The sequence below is a fragment of the Giraffa tippelskirchi genome, chromosome 10 (genome assembly GCF_054371585.1).
Source record: "Giraffa tippelskirchi isolate mGirTip1 chromosome 10, T2T-mGirTip1v1.2.pri, whole genome shotgun sequence".
NCBI classification, from domain to species: Eukaryota; Metazoa; Chordata; class Mammalia; order Artiodactyla; family Giraffidae; genus Giraffa; species Giraffa tippelskirchi.
Genome location: NC_137284.1, coordinates 59426369 through 59443501, shown reverse-complemented (window position 1 = coordinate 59443501; position 17133 = coordinate 59426369). Strand labels below are relative to the sequence as shown.

General features: G+C 35.6%; 1 long non-coding RNA gene across 2 annotated transcripts in view; it reads left to right on the top strand.

The window, feature by feature from the left end:
• The window catches only part of LOC145522660 (uncharacterized), a 72156-nt gene extending 56977 nt beyond the window's left edge, over nt 1-15179 (top strand). Inside the window, exons 3-6 of one of the 2 annotated variants that reach the window (XR_014066084.1) lie at nt 4888-4969; nt 7970-8058; nt 10498-10598; nt 15008-15179. This is a non-coding gene — a long non-coding RNA (uncharacterized LOC145522660). Of the gene's footprint in view, nt 1-4887; nt 5138-7969; nt 8059-10497; nt 10599-15007 lie in introns of those variants that run through there. The other variant, XR_014066085.1, reaches the window with a different exon arrangement.
• The last annotated feature ends 1954 nt before the right edge of the window (nt 15180-17133 follow it).

The following is a 17133-nucleotide window of genomic DNA, read 5'->3' as shown; positions in this document are numbered from 1 at the left end:
CAATAGTTGTAATTCATGTAATTGTAAGATATTTGTTAGATGTAAATTCTTAGTCCTGCCTGGAAATATCAAATATTTAAAACACTATCTTCTTTGGAAGCACATGAGGAATAATGTTTTAACACATAGCTTTTATTCACTGAGCTGACATTAAGCTAAGGTAATTTTTTTCCATGTTGTCTAATGTTCTCACTTGTGATTATTCCTGCAGTTTTCTCACTTTGTTTTTTTAATCACAGCAACTAAAGGGCAACAAACAGCTGCTAGAGTTAGGGTTGTCAGACATTTTAGGTAGTTTTTCCTTTTGCATGAAACTGTTCTGTTGAAAACACTAAATTGTATATATGTTGAGATTGCCACCCGCTGGTGAAATAGAGAATTTCCATTTTAATGAGTAATTTAGGAAAACATTTGTTTTCTGTTTCTGCAGTATGAATTTATATGTTTAGGTTTAAAAATATATATTTTAAACTTTGCTAGAAGAATAAAGATTTTTATTATTATGGAACACTTTAAAGCTCTACTGGAAAAATTTAAAAACACTATCATTTGAAACCATTTAAAAATCTTTATTTATATCTCTTGTGGCCCCTACAAAGGGGAGAAGAGAAAAAAACTCCAAAAACTCAGAATATGCCTAAGCGTTATCAGTGGTTGCTGTTGACTACTAAGATAAGAGGGAATAAAATAAATTTTGTTGCTTCTTTACATTTGTATGGAGTTATATTTTCTCCCCCATGCAAAGCTTGTATTGCTTTAAAAGAAAAATATAAATCTGAAGAAGAAAAATAGCTATATGCTAGTGTACATAAATCTAAATGTAAGTCTCACAAGGGCACTTGATAGAGTGTTTAAAAAAAAAAAAAAGCACCACCCTAAATCAATGCCACATTTAACTAAAAAGATACAAAAGGAACAAAAGCCTGGAGATTGAACTGCAGCTTTCATCACTCCACTAGCACAAATTTTAAATTCAAATGCATACATAAGAATTTATTATGTGATAAAGATGCCATTTCAAATTCATGGGCAAGGGTACCTCACATCATTTACCAAATATATTCCAGATGTGAAAAATTAAAAATATGCAATGAAATAAATTAAAAAATATAAATTAATATTTAGGCTAAGCAAAAAACAAAGGAAAAATTATAAAGGAGAATGTTGAAAACATCTGTGTATAAGTATCGCCAGAAAAACAAATGATAAACTAGGAAAAATATTTAGAGCTTATAGAACTGACAAGTAGAATAAGACTTTTAAAAAAAGGCCTGTGAGCATTTGAAAAGAATATTAACCTCATTCATTACTAATCAAAGGATTACATATGTTTTGAAAACTGAAAAATTTAACTATAAAATTGGCCAAGATTTTTAAAATGTTATTATACTTAGTGTTTTCTGATAAATGTTTTCCTTTTCTGATAAAGCTTTCAAATATCTGACATGTTAAAAGTGTGTTGCTTGGTAGATGAAAGATGATACAGACAAAAGTACTCCATATTATAAAACTCTACTGCTGTTTAAAATTATTCCTTAAAAAATATTTAATAATACGGAAAAACACTCATCTAGAATTTAGATTACAAATAGGGTTTAAGTAATAACACAGTTTTATCTATAACTATCTCTCCATAAGGATATTATTTCAGAGTTTTAATAGTGATTATCATACTACCAGAGTTATTGATGATAATTTCCTTCTTCATTTTTGTATTTTTAAATTTTTTGAAAACAGTAAAATTGCAAATACATAAAATGCTTATTAAAATTCCTTTAAAATTAGGGTATGAAATAATACATGTAGTTTGATTACTAGTTTAATAAAAATATATGTTATATGTACCTCTGTATATTCATAACTGTAGATTAAAATTGAGTTTAATAGTGGTTATTTGTACGGTTATTTCTATAATTATATTTCCTAGTTAGAGGTGATTATTTTCTTTATCATTCATTTTGTAAATATTTTACTTCTGATAAACAAAGATGTGCATTTCATATATATATATATGTATACACATATATATATAAAATATTTGGTCTTCCCAGGTGGAGCAGTGGTAAAGAATCCACCTGGCAATGCAGGAGATGCAAGAGATGTGGGTTCAATCCCTGGGTCAGGAAGATCCCCTGGAGAAGGAAATGGCAGCCCACTCCAATAATCTTGCTTGGGAAATCTGATAGACAATGGAGCATGGTGGACTAGTCCATGGGGTCGCAAGAGTCAGACATGACTTAGTGACTAAACCATTATACTCAATAAAACTGTTAAAAAAAGAATAAGTACAACTCTTGTCCTTTCTTTCTAAAAAGAAAATTTAATATTTAAAACATTCAGTGTTTACCTTTTACTAGCTTAATATTTATTTCATCCATTTATTGATATATAGAATACCCAAGATATTTAAAATATTCCCTCATTGTCATTTGGCACTGCAATGAATCAGCATTTTAAACCAGTCTACACAAATTTGGATCTGTACATTATTTTCTATAGTGGGATGGTGGGGGGGAGTAGAATAGAATATTTCCATTTATCAAGATAGGTTAGTCCCTAAAAGGAAATTAGCATGATGTACAAGGAGCTGACTGCTTTGTGGAAATATTCAACTATTATTTCATCAAAAGAAAGTAGTTTCTTATGATTAACAAACTTAGGCAAGCAAATGTGGTAAGACTTTTCAGAAGGAAACTTCTTACCCAGATATTAGAATATCTCATTAATACAAACTTGGCTTTAGCAGTAATATTACTGATTATGTGGACTGTTAAATAGTCCATCTGCGATGCAAATATAACTCTAGAAACCTGACATCAATGAATTTTTATCAAGCAACTTCAGAACTAAATTAAATAAAACTCTTTATTCGATGCAGCCATTCTTTTCTGATAAAGCTTCCAAATATCTGGGATCCTAAAAGTGTGTTGCTAGGTGTGTGAAAGATGATACAAAGGAAAATACGGTCTCAATCATTTTTTAATAAAGGAAAATACACAGCTCTCCTGTGTAACTGCACACAGCCTGACTGGCAGGTAACACTAATATGTGTCCAGAGGTACAACAATGTATCTGCCAGGCTTGCTGAGCCGTTTGGAGATCTTTTGCTCAGAGACTCTCCTGTGGGACAGCTGGCTGTGTAGTCTGTTCCACCTTACTTGAAGGCTGTCTCACTCTGAAGCCCTACCGGCTAATATTAAAATAGTAATGCATGGCATAGACCTAAAGAATGAATGAAAATACGCATCCTCGAGGCATCTCATGAGTTGATTATAATAAAAATTGCTTAATTATTTATTACTAGTTGCTTTATAAATTACTCACTCTGGTTTTGCTGAAGGGTATAAACTGTGAGATGGGAGTGAGGAGCTAGAGAGGTCAAATTGTCAGGGGATCTGTGGTTAAGGGTTTCATATACCACACAGATGCCTTTTGACTTTATCCTATAAATAACTGTGGAAACAGAAATCTTTTAAAGGGGAACTGAAAGGTCAGATTTGTATTTTCTCTGTATGATGGAGAATGGATTTGAGGGAGTCAGGAAAAGAGGCAGGTAGTCTTTCAGGTGAAAGACCATGAAAGGCCGCACCACAGATAAAAGAGGAGGAAGCACCACAGATAAAAGAGGAGGAAGCACCAAAATATTTAAAAGATAAAGCATGTAGGAAGAACATTTAGAAGGATTTAGTAGTTGAGTGAATATGGAGGCCAGAGGTAAAGCAGAAGAAAGAATGAGTTTTCTTCCTTATTTAACTGGGTAGATGGTAACATCCTTAAATGATACTGAAATGACAGGTGCTGATGCTGATTAAAATGGGAACCGTAAGTGGCTGGTTGACTACTTTCCTAATGGATACATGCAGTCATTCAGAAATTTTACAAGAGCAAATTGTATGGACAGACATACAATAAACAATGACAGTAAAATTACAGACAAAGCCCTCCGACTAAATCACAAAAAGCCTGGAAAACATAAGAACCTTTTTATGATGCTGATGTTAGGGACGTGGACAGAGATGGAACAATTAAATCGCATTAATTGTATTTGTTATGTTGCAATGGGAATGATTTCGCTTGCTGTCATAATGAGCTCTGCTATAATAGGCATTCGCCTTGTATCCCACCTATTCATTTATTAGAATGAGGTTTTATTTTTTCCTCCCTTTTACAAAGTAAATACACAATAAGATCAAATAAATTTTGATGATTGCCAACAGATGGTCAGGGGCTCAAACTCAGACCATCTGATCTTTTGGTTTTCAGTTCTTTCCGGCTGTTCTTTCTACTTAATTACCTTCCCCTCACTTCCTAATCCCTTCCATGTAATTCTACACCAAGATTGGGTCTAGCACTCGGTTAACTTTCTGCAGCCTATACTGCTTTCTGATGAGATATTCGGTCTTAGTATCTGTGTTGCTAATGTATCTAAACAGTCTGGTTGTAGCAAAAATCTTTCAATCCTACTTGAACCATGTCATTTCTCAATTTATTAATTCAATTTGATGTTAAGAATTTAAAACTTACTGTTTGATTCACTTCACATCTGACACAATGGATCAACCACCAGTAATTTTATGCCATCAAAGAACTATTTTAATTGACCTGTCTTTTGAACCCTTCTCATGAGACGTGTATTTTTTTCAATCACTGAAATAGCCTTACTAGAGGGATATATGTTTTAGTGAGAAATTTCCTTTATTACATGAATGTATCTATGCATCTTTTGTGAATGAAGGAGAGAAAGTATTGTGTAATAGGTATTTTAATGATATTTTAAGGAAATGCATAAAGGGTAGGAATTTATGGACACTTCCGAGGTAATTTACTGTAGACTATGTGTATTTATATAATCCATGTCTAGATAAAACCTTTCTTTTCTTTTGACAGGTGCGTTTAAATGTCCAGTTCAATGCAAGGAGGCTGTTTTCGTGTTCTTTTCAATAGTGCCTTATAGCACTGCTTTACTGAGGTAACCTAATAGAATTCCGCTGATTGAAATTCCTGCATTATAAATGTGTCCGAGTTTCTGTCGTGTTTAGCAGTAGTTTGTTTAACCAAATGCTTGTTCACTAGACACAGGAATTACACACCAAAAACTACATATTGTTAAGCATTTGTAATAAAGCTTACTTTTAAAGATAGCGTCTATATTTTTTGAATATCACTTAAAATAATCAGTTTTCTTCTGGTAATAGAAATATTAAATGTTCATTTATATTTTCTTTTGAAAAATTAAGAAGGATACAGGAAAGAAACCTGACAATACTCATTTCTCATTAAAGATGATGGCTATTAAAATTTTTACATAGATCCTTTCTGGATTTTTTATGCATATGTTTGTAAAATGAAAAATTTTAAACAAACTTGAGCTTTTGTAATGATTTATGTAGACAGACATTACTTTTAACTTCTGTGAATTTTATTCTGGGTGTGTGTGTGAGAAAGAACAATTTAAATAGATTTTAAAAATTTCCTGTTCATTTCATTTGTGAGTATATGGAATAAGCATGAGACAGGGGATAGGTATCTGCTGTTTCTTCAATGCATCTCAATTTCTCTGTCCCTTATAGTATGTGCATCTTGCTACAATGACTATGATTCTAATGGTAAAAATACATATTTTTCCTACAACACGGTCAAAACTTAAGCCAACAGCTTTGATGCTCAGTCACAGAAACAGTTATCTATTCTAATACTAAAAAGAAAACCTGTCTTGAGGTTATGGTATTTGGTGTCTAAACTGGAGATTTTCATGGGCAGTCTTAGCCATATGAGATTTTTTTAAATCATGTGCTTATTTTAAAATCTACTGCATGAGGTGCAACTTCACGGTAATCTACTTGTATCTAGTTATGAATTTTTTCTCATATCATTAAGTACTCTTTGAGAACATAACTACTTTAACCAACCCACTATGTTTTAGATATTTGATTGCTTTCCAATGTTTGGTGTTAAGTAAGGCTAGGACAGCTGTTGCACCCAAGATATGACGTGATGATCAACCATTATTTTTGCACATGTACTTAAATGCTGTTGTGGTATCTTTCCTTCAGGCATTTTTTTTTTTAACACTTTCATACTCTTAAAATATAGAAGCTAGGGCAATGTGACTTCACAATAACCAATGGGAGATTGCCTTTAATGGATGAGGAGGCAATATGACATCTATTTTAAATACAATCTTTAACATTTTGAGGGGAATTCCTGCCACAACACCTCCTGTTCAGAGAGTTGGATTAGCACTTAGTCGCATGAGCCAGTTCACGGAGTATATTTGCTGTGATTTTTTTGAGATCTGCGGTGTTCTGGTTCTTTCTGTTGGCTTCGTTCTGCAAACACCCTGGCATTTTCTCAGACTTCTGTGATTCACGTGCTTGTCCTTCAGACTAGCATGGCTGTCCTTCAAAGCTTAGGTTGCTCTAAACAGTTTCACTGGAGGACAGCTGTGTGTTGCTGTGACTTGGGCGGTAGAAAGAAAACCAGGGTTTCACAGCTTTTTGGGAAACTCTTCATGTAGACACTCTTGTCCAAAAATCTTTAGGAAAATCAAGGATTCATCTCCTAGGATACATTCCTAGATGAGGAATAGTAACTTGTCAAAAGTATAAACATTTTTAAGTCTTTTGATACATACTGATCAATTGCTTTCCAGAAAGTTTGTACCCATTTATATATAAGACTATATATCAAAGTCATATAATGTCACTACATACACACACACACACACACACACACATCATGCCAACTATACATGGGGCTGATCTTTTGTCTAAAACATTATTATTTTCAAAAGAAGCCTAGCGATAGACTAGGTGAAGTTTTACTTCATATTTCTTTAATTGTTAGAGGAATTGAACAGGTTTTTTGCCTGTTTAATGACCTTTCGTTTTGTATTTTTTAATTTGTGTTCTTTGTCCCCTCTCTCACAAGGTTTTTGGTGCAAGCATTTTTAAAATAAAAGCTAATGTGTAAGAGCACTTGGTATTTAAAAATATAATACTCAAACCTGGTGAAATAAGACATGTATTTATCAAGAGAAAGATGTGTGAGGATAGAGAGACAACATACATTCAAACAGAATGGCCTTTCATGGCCTTTATGCTCTCACCCCCTTTAAAAATTGCCCCATCCATGGCTTCTGGTGCCTAGGTGGCCACGTGTTATACCACATGACTTTAATGATCAGAGCTGATGGGATGTCGACTCAAAGGTCATGAGTTAATAGGCTGCCAAGGGATTTATGAACTGCACTGGAATGTCTCCCTAGGGAACTGGAATAGCAAGTTAAAAAAAAAAAAAAAGATTGCCAATTAATAGCAGATCTGAAAGGACAAACATGCAGAATATGAATGAACAAGATTAGTGGTGGAACTGTAGAGAAAAGAGCCACAAATTCCTGCTCCTGAGATCTCTAAAGCCACCTTAAATAGCCACATTCCAGCTCCAGTTTCAGCAAAGCTGTTTACCTTTCCTGCTCTTATTCCCCTATACACCTCCCTGTCTCTTAAGCTTCCTTGAATGGACCTCTGTTATTTACATTTAAGTGACCCTGAAGAAACAGAATGATTCAGAGGAAAAGTAACACATATTTAAAGCTATCTTATTTACTACAGCTCTGTATATATCCCAGCAGAGTTATTTTAATAGTCAACAATTCTTTCATTTAACAGTTTGTTCAACATAAAATCATTGAGCATGCTGTCTATATTAGGTGTTGGGCTAGGTGGTAAAGGAGATACAGAGACGCATCAGACAATCTGTCATCTAGAAGCATATAGTTCAATCATGCTTTTCTATGTAGCATGGTCTTTCATTACTACGGATTGTCAGATCAATGGTGACCAACTAGTTGCTAGGCAACTTGAAATACAGGAATACAGAACTGATGCAGCTTCATTATGATATGAATTCATCTTTGCAATGTTTGTCAAGAATTGTGAAAGGTCTGAAATTTTCCTCTCCTTTAAAGCTATGATATTAGCCTGCTACAGTTTAATAGATGCTGGCAGAAGACATGTGACTTCTGAGTCAGAAAAGGACTTTATTACTCACAGCAAGGCAAGCAACATGAGCTTTATGTTTCCTTCTGGTCCTCTTGCCCCCAGGTCTCATGGGGGCATTGAGGGCAACTCCGTGAATGTGTCACAAATGAGGAACACCAAGTATAGGGAACCCCAATCTTTTACAGTGGACTGTAATCAAACCTGCCTGACATTTACCCTGTAGGGAAACATCTTTATTATACTGGACAGTAGCTTGCCCTCCACTGTGGAGGGAGACACTACCTTTGTCTTCCAAGGCTACTAAGCAAACATTCTTGAAAAGATAGTCCAAAACATAAATAGTAGTGTATGGCAACCCACTCCAGTATTCTTGCCTGGAGAATCCCATGGACAGAGGAGCCTGGCGGGCTACAGTCCATCAGGTCGCAAAGAGTTGGACACTACTGAGTGACTAACATACTTTTGCTTATAAGACATTTTACAGGAACTTTATAAATCCATAGAGAATTGTGTTCCAACAATGTTCTTTCTCTGGATACTTTATAAAACAGTTCAAATGTTTGGTTCTTATTTCTGTTAACTCTATCTACTTATTCTGAGATTGTCCTGTATTTCCCCATTTTTAGCATATTCTTTTTACTAGGTGTATTTACCAAAACTGTATTTTTTTTCCCACCTGTTTGTTTTATATAACAGAAACCAATTTTCTCTAACTTAAACAAAAAAGAAAGTTAGTAGAAGGACGCAGGATCACTTCATAATTCAAAGAACAACCCTTAACTAGTACTGTTCTAGCACCTCATCAACAGAAGTTCATTGTTGTCTCTGGAGTATTGTCATTAGCATGCCTCAACTTCAGTGGCTCTCAGTCTCTGTCATTCTCCACTCCAAGTTTTAAATTCCCAGAGGAGGGGAGTGGAATGGCCCAGCTTGGCCAAGACTCTGCCTCTATCTTTTCAATTATGCCCAAGGGGGAGGGACTGAAAAAGTGCACAGATCTAGTAAAATTTTGCTGTTCCCAAATTAGGAGAGAATTTCTTGGCAACTTTGGAAACCTCCTGATTGCTTTCTTCTATATCTGAATTTGTTTTGATTGATATTCCACTGCTCATAGAAAAATACAGTTATTGTTTTATAAATTATTCTAGTTTTTAATCAATTAAATATAGTTTTGCTTTATGTGTCATTTTCTTGATTATCTCCTGCCATTTCTCAATTTTGGGGACTGATCTAAGCCAATATAGTGATTCAAGAGTTTGGGGTAAGTACAGGTAGCATCTGGTGGTTGAGAATAGATTGGACTATATGTCTTTTGTTATCAATCTTGTTGTCAAGTGGTATGCTATAAGCAGAGCAAGGCTTAGCCCAAATTTTGTTAATATTAAATATTTATTAGTCAAAATATCAAGATCATTATGTCAACTATGAAGATTTATTTTTAACACCTTTCATGCTAATTAATATATGTATATTCTGGTGTAGATTTCAATAATGCTGATTGAAATACCAGAGTAGCCACCTCTACAACTGTGAATTTTCATAATTAGGGTAGTTCCAAGATTACTTAATCAGCCCTGGAATGTGGGGTAATGTTACCTTATTACCTATATGCATATATATACATGCGCCTTTCTGTAGAAGTATTTTTAAAGTAAATTACCAGACAGACAATACAATAAGGTCAAAATATAGGCATTTAGTCATGCACTCATGCTAATTTCCAAACTCCTTTGTAATTAACATTCCTCCTAACCAGATTAATTGGGTTTGCAATAAGTAATCACATTTGTAATACTGCAACTGTTCCCAAATTAATTGCTCATGTGTTCAATGAGCCAGTACATGTTCTCATTTAAAGCAGCTTAAAGAGCCCATGATTTTAAAGCTGTAGTCCTAAACATTTTGGGGAGAAGGGAACAGAATCATCCAAGAATACATCAATAATATGACGACAGCAATAAACCAGTGGTTCCCAAACTTTGAGAGGACATGAGAATCACGTCACTACTCACTGAAAATACAGATACCTTGGCCCCACCCCCAGCAGTTCTGATTAGAGAGTTATTATGTGGGGTCTGGAAAAACTTGGAGGAGCATCGCACACTTTCTTTCTAGAAAAAAGCACATATTCACATACTTCCAACTTTACCAGTGATTTTACTGTGACTTTAGTACAAATTTTCTGGAGACTCACTGCATATTACAATCACTGAGGGAGTTTTAAAACAATATTTCAGACCAATTAAATCATAATATGAGTGGTATAGGGTGACTAAACTGCATGCTTTTTTCCCCGCTGAGAATGGAGACTAGAGATTTTCCCCAACATGTTAATTTGTTTTACTGAATTAGATTCGCTTGACAGATACCTAACAAAAATGATAATAAAAAGAACTCAGTTACCCTATAAATCTTACAAGATACACAGTTTAATTTGTGTATTGGTGAGAAGGCACATCATTTTTGGCATTGATTTGTTTTTCTCTCTTCAAAGGTTCAAAGGATTTAGTGGACTTTGTCCTCTGTTTTGATAGATAGCCTTCCCAAGCTTGAGAGCAGAAAAGCACAGCTCTTTTTATAATTTATGATGGCAAGGTGAGTGTTTATTGTATTATTTTAGTTGAAGAAAAATATAAGAAAACATATGGTGCTTCAAATTGACTGTAAGTTCACTGTATTTTAATAGAATGCCCAAGGTAAATATTTGTTGTGAATTATCTAGAAAATGGTTAAATGGGCAATTTTCTAGAAGGTATCTGGAGAAGGTCTTTAAAATTTTTTTTGATTAGGAACATATCATAATAAACAAAGTGGTAGATGGAAACTTTAGTTACACTGATAAAGTTTTTGAAATTATTTTAGACTTCTGTATTACAAAGGAAAGGAGACCGATAATCAGTAATAGAAAACCCATGTTGGAAATAACTCTAATCAAAGCTTCTTCTATGTTTCTTTGAAGTGGGTCTACTTATAATATTACTCATACAGACATTCAAAACACTGGCAATAATAGGTGATTTAATGATGTTTAAAACCCTTGAGTAAATTTATATAGGACAAGAAATTTCCCAGAGGACATGAATTTAATAATTACGATCATTTCTTGTACTGATAACTCTTGAGATAGGATTACCACTGCCAGAGACAAAATTTTAAAAAAACAAATTGTGAAAATTAAGTATCAGAAGTTTAGATCATTCAAAATGTATGTGTTATAGCCCATTTGTGTAGAAAAACTGGCTTCCAAGTAAGCAAAAGGACCATTTCTATGCTTAGAAACCTTCTCTCAAAAGTTGGAAGCTCCTAATGGCATAGGGCAGAGACCAATTAAGTGCAAATTTGTTCTATTTGTCAGAAATTTTCTTTTTTTTAACTGTCAAGGTGGAATAATTATTGTTTTTTGTTGTGAAAAATTGAAAAAAATTCCAAGCTTTTAATAAAAGTACTACTTCTTAAAGTTGGATTGTGGAGTGGTAGTCACCAAAATTGTGAGGGTTTGGAAGTTTGCCGGAATCCATTTGTGGTAGAAAAAATTAAAGTGCAGTGGTACTGTTGTTTTAGGCCACTGCTGTCACAGAAGATAGCACCTGTAGAAAGGTGATTGCTTTTCTTAGCAACGTAGTTAAGGGCTTTCAGAGAAGATCCAGCCTTGTAGGATAATGATAACAGTAGTTGCTGGGAACTTGCTCTACACCAATCTTACAAGCTGCTCTGCATTCGTATTTCCAACCCTAGCAGTCCAATGGGTGGTATCATCATTATCACCATTTTATGGATGATGAAATGGTGGAGACAGGATTTAAATCCAGACAGCTCTGCTTACTAAGCCCCTGTTCTTTCTCTCATACCATCTTCTCTCTGTTCCATATAATCCTTAAACTCTCTTGCTTAAACCCTGAGGGATTACTCACTGTATTGGAGGGCAGCATTTACAGCATGGGACAGCTCTGCTTACCTAAAAGACCATTCTCTTTTTGGGCTTTATGTTTGTCTCCTTGGGATTCCCACTTATTAGCTCCATGGGAGAGAGATTAAGGATAGATTAGAGGGGTAAATTGGATTTTATGCCAGCTTTTTCACTCTCCTCTTTCACCTTCATCAGGAGACTCTTTAGTTCATCTTCGTTTTCTGCCATTAGAGTGGTGTCATCTACATATCTGAGGCTATTGATATTTCTCCCAGCAATCTTGACTCCAGCTTGTGCTTCATCCAGCCTGGCATTTCTCATGATGTACTCTGCATATAAGTTAAATAAACAGGGTAACAATATACAGCCTTGATGTACTCCTTTCCCAGTTTTGAACCAGTCCATTTTTCCATGTCCAGTTCTAACTGTTGCTTCTTGACCTGCATACAGACTTCTCAGGAGGCAGGTAAGGTGGTCTGGTATTCCCATCTCTTTAAGATAGAGGGTAAGAAGGAAAAGAGAGCATTAAGGACATAAAGGTAGACCCCTATGGACACTGTCTCTCCACCATTTGGAGAGAAGGCTATGTGTCTGGGGCAGACAGGAAATAAGTTCAGGAAGTTGTTCTATTTTCTCCTAAATCTGAGTGTTCATTCTCTGGTGATGTGCATGTGGCAGTGTTAAAAGGCTGGGATGTTCTATTATCCCGTCAGCAGGGGGAGCAGTGAACTTGAAGTGACATCCCACAGAGAGAGAAAGGCAATCCACTCAGCACAGTGGTATGAGTAAGTGTTCTTATCCTGCCTGGTATTAATGGATTCCATGAAAAAAAAAATTATTTCCATTTTCTTCCAGGCTGTTTATGGATAATTAAGTCATTGGACACCAACATCAATTCTGCAGCAGAAAAAAAAATTTACTTTAGTAGAAAAATACATTTCATGTCTATGTTCAGTAAGAGAACATCTATAAATATGTAGTGAATTGCAGATTTAAAGATATCTTTCTAGAATCCATTAAGATTGCTAATTCTGTCCAAGATTATTCTTATACCTTGGACTGAGAATAATATTTCTGCTTGCGGACAGCCAGATGAAGAAGAGATATTTGGTTCTATGAGGTGACTTGGGGGTTCCTGAAAATCGTGTTCCTATTATTGTCTTACAACCTCTAATAATGGCCAGTTTTTAATCCCTTTTAGGTTAAAACTTCTTTTTTTAACAAAATATGTATAACCAGCATCTGCATATTTTACATAAAGAGAATAGCTCATTAATTGTTCTCCATGATTGACTTTGTTCTCATTTGAAGAGGTTTTGTGGACTGGTGTATTCTGATGTGGCAGAATATAAGTCTGGGTCATAAAGCATATGCTGAGACTTGCTGAACATAGGCTGCTGCTGCTGCTGCTAAGTTGCGTCAGTCGTGTCCAACTCTGTGTGACCCCATAGATGGCAGCCACCAGAGGGTCTATAAGAGGAAAGTGGAAGAGTGAGTGACAAACCTCCATTTTAATTTGGGCCATTGGTTTGTTCTCTTGGGTCTTAAGATAGGAGAAGCAGCATGTTGAGTATGAGACCCGAGATGAGATATGAGAGTCATAGTTTAGAAAAGTCCAAGTTTAATGAAGTGAATAGTATTTCTTCTGGTTGGTGGTTTATGACATCATTTTTGGCCTTAGACCCCTTAGGGTAGCTGAATAAAGTTGTGGACTCTTTTCCAATAAATATGCATATGCACACAAAATTTAGCCCTCTGTTTCAGGAATTTATTGATGTTCTGCCCTCCCCTGGAGCCTACCACAAATCCTTGTTTAGAACAATAGTCTCAGAGATGTGGGGTGGATAGGTGGTGCACACCAAAGTGTGTGCCAAATGATCCAGAGAAGTGTGGCATTTTCTCTTTGCTTTTATTTTTTCTCTAAAAAATTTTTCCATTTAGGTTTTATATTGCACATAATGTATTAGTACTATAGTACACATATAACAGTATATAAAGAGACTAGCAAAATTAATTGTAAGAGCTTACATTTTTACTGATAGGCAGGCACAACTCAAAATTGATCGACTACCAATTTAGAGAATGGTGCTAATTAAATTTAAATTCTAATCTCTCCTCCCCCTAAATTGGAGGGCCACGGATAGGAACCTAAATCAAGAAGTGACTACAAGTGACTGGAAGTTTTGAACCTAACAATGACAAGTAACATTTGTCTACACTTCATTAAGCACTTTCACACTTGCCCCATTTGGTTCTCCCAGTGGTCCTCTGAGACAGGCAGAGTAGGTATGCTCATGGAAATCTCTTAGCGCAGAGATCTGTTAACCAAATTCTCAGAAAACTTAAGAGACTCTCCCAAGGGCCCTTGGCTAGTCAGTAGTGGAGCTGGTGCTCATAACCTTGGCTGCTGACCACAAATTAAGTGCTCGTTTCACTGAACTGTGGGGATAAGTCAATCATTATGGGCTGCCTGTGGCCCCCTTGCTGCAGTTACTGGTGCTCCCTGAGGACACTGAGTTGTTGGCTCTCTGGCTGATCCAGGCATAAGGACAGAAAGCCTATTTTAGTTACTTGATCAGAGGGCCAGGAAGCTGAGCTCACAATTCAGCATTAGCTCTCTCCTGTTGGTACTGTAATACCAACATATTTCAAAACAGATAGAGGGCTCTGCAAGGGTTTAGATACATCTATGTACAAAGAAGATTTACAATGGGTTATTAAATGGGAGTTTTGAGGCTGGCTTCATGGGAAGTGCCAACCACTCTTTCTCCCAAATTTCCCCAGGTGCCACTGTCAAAGGCAAAGCACTCATCTAGAAGGATCATAGTTCTGACCCCAAACGACATTTCCAACTATCCTTATATATAATTCAATTTCTGAACTTTCTTTTCAGTGATATTAAGTGGAATAGCTTAAAAAAGTCTTTGGGCATTAAAGGTATAGATGTGTTCAGCATTGTTCAGGTGTCTCTGTTTTTTGCCAGTGCATTAGCTGTATTGATTTTAGAATTTTAAGTGACCCTTTTCACCAGACTTCCCTTCATCTTTGCTCCCTAGCTCCTTCACTCTCTCCTGTGCCATCTTCTTTCCTCTCATAGTAGCACAAATTAGAGGCAGCTGACCTTCATATGACCAAAGGTCAGGAGATGTTGTAAGGAGGGTTCCTGGAGTCCGGTGATTAGCCTTTAAAGAGGGGATCTACTGTCCAAGGGTCAAGCCTTCAGGACATTGCCCAGCACTGGGAACAGAAACAGTGGGCCTCCTGGCTTGGTAAGTACCAGACTGTCCTACTATGTGGCCTCCAGAGAAGAAATATTTGGCCAGGCAGAGGGCTAGAAGGCGAAATGAGCTCTCTAGCGAGAGCTAGACGGCCAGTCCCAATATCACTGTTATTGCGTGATGCTAGAGCCAGTTTCTTGACATTCCATCTCATTAATTAATGGAGTCCTCTGCTACCGCTGGAGGACACTTCATTTAAAATTGGGTTCACACATTATTTTATTCTCTCTCTGCAACTGAACTGCGAGATCCCTGAGGATGCTGCTGCAGTATGGCTTTGTACTCCTCTCCCCAGTGTCCCCCAGAGTAGTGGGGATGTGATGAATAATGACACTTTAGGTCAGGATTTTCCTTCTCTTTCAGAAGGTGGGCGGGTGAGTGGGAGGATGACCACCCTTCCCCAAGGGCTGGTCACTCCTCAACCAGGATCATTTTCACTTGTGACTACGTATTTCTTTTCACATTATTTTAAATTTGTTGTAAATGACAAAAGTAATATAACTACATTGCAGCAAATTTGGATAATTTATACATAAAATCATTTCTATTGTTACAACATAAATATACCTACTCTTAGTGTTTTTATATGCATTTAAAATATTTTTAACGACGATGTACTTGAATATATTTTAAAGAGTGTGGCATTCTATTCTCTTTTTTCTTTTAATTATCCTCATAAATGTTACTGGGATATAAATTTTTATTTCACTGTTTTCTTATTATTACCTGTTAGATATATCATTTTTTTCTCATTGGTATTTATTAGATATGCCATCATTTGTTTCCTTATTGTTATCTATCAGATATACCATTATTTAACTATTTCACTATGCTAGTCACAGATAGATGAGTAAATGACTATTAAGTGTCTGCTGGCTTAGGAAATCTCCCTATTTGGATGTAGTTTGACAAGTCATTGTCATATAGCATAGTTTAGGCTTAAAACCAATCAATGTTGGTTTTATTCCTACTTCTCTTTCTCCCTTTTTTATGCCATCTTTATGGTTGTTTCTTATACTGCAAGCCTGAACATAGCATATTTTTAATCCAGAGATTTCTAACTGGTTGTTATGTAAATTTACCTTTGTTATGTCAATTAGCAATTTGTGGAGAGTACTAGTACTATGATCCCAAAGGTTCAGTTTTCTTTATGTTACTCGGTCAAGGGTATTGATTCTGTCTTTCTTGCCAGACATAAAATGTAAAGCTACAAAGGATTGTTTGAAATCACCTTATCCAATGATTTCCCAATAGGTGCACTGTCAGAATTTTTCAAGGTGCTTAAAAGAATACTAATTCCTTACTAAGTCTTAATTTGGTGGCTGAGGATTGGGAATCTGCATTTTAATAAGCATCCCATTGTTCTGATTTTGGTGGTAGAGGACCATAATTTGAAATTATCATTTGGTTAGTAGACCTTGCTGACTTTTCAGAGTTAATTTTAGATTTTTATCATGTTCAGTCTTTTGCATTTAAAACTAATTGAATCTCAAGATGACTTTATAGCAGGAGGCAAATATTACAATCACAATTATGTTCTGCAACAGGAAGTAAGTTCCAAATGAATCTTAACATTTTCCTTGACACATTACTATGTTTAAGTGTATTAAAGATGTCACTGAAAGGTGCAGGGGAGGAGAATGAACTTGATTTGGCAGGTGGGTGTTCATGGTACTATTATCCGCAACTGTCTGGGCTGATTGACAGCACACACATTACCTCTTAACAGGTATTGTACTCAGTTGCAGCAGATTTAAGTGTATGGCATTTTTCACTGAATATTTGAAACTGTTTTAGTTAATAGTATTAATTGTGCATAGACCAACTTTCAGCCACTGTTTCAAAGTGCTTAATGGATAATAAACCAAAAGGTTCTATGGACCTCTACTTAGAATAAATGTGGGTCAACCTCTGCCATGCTGCTTAGGTATTATGTATTTTGAGT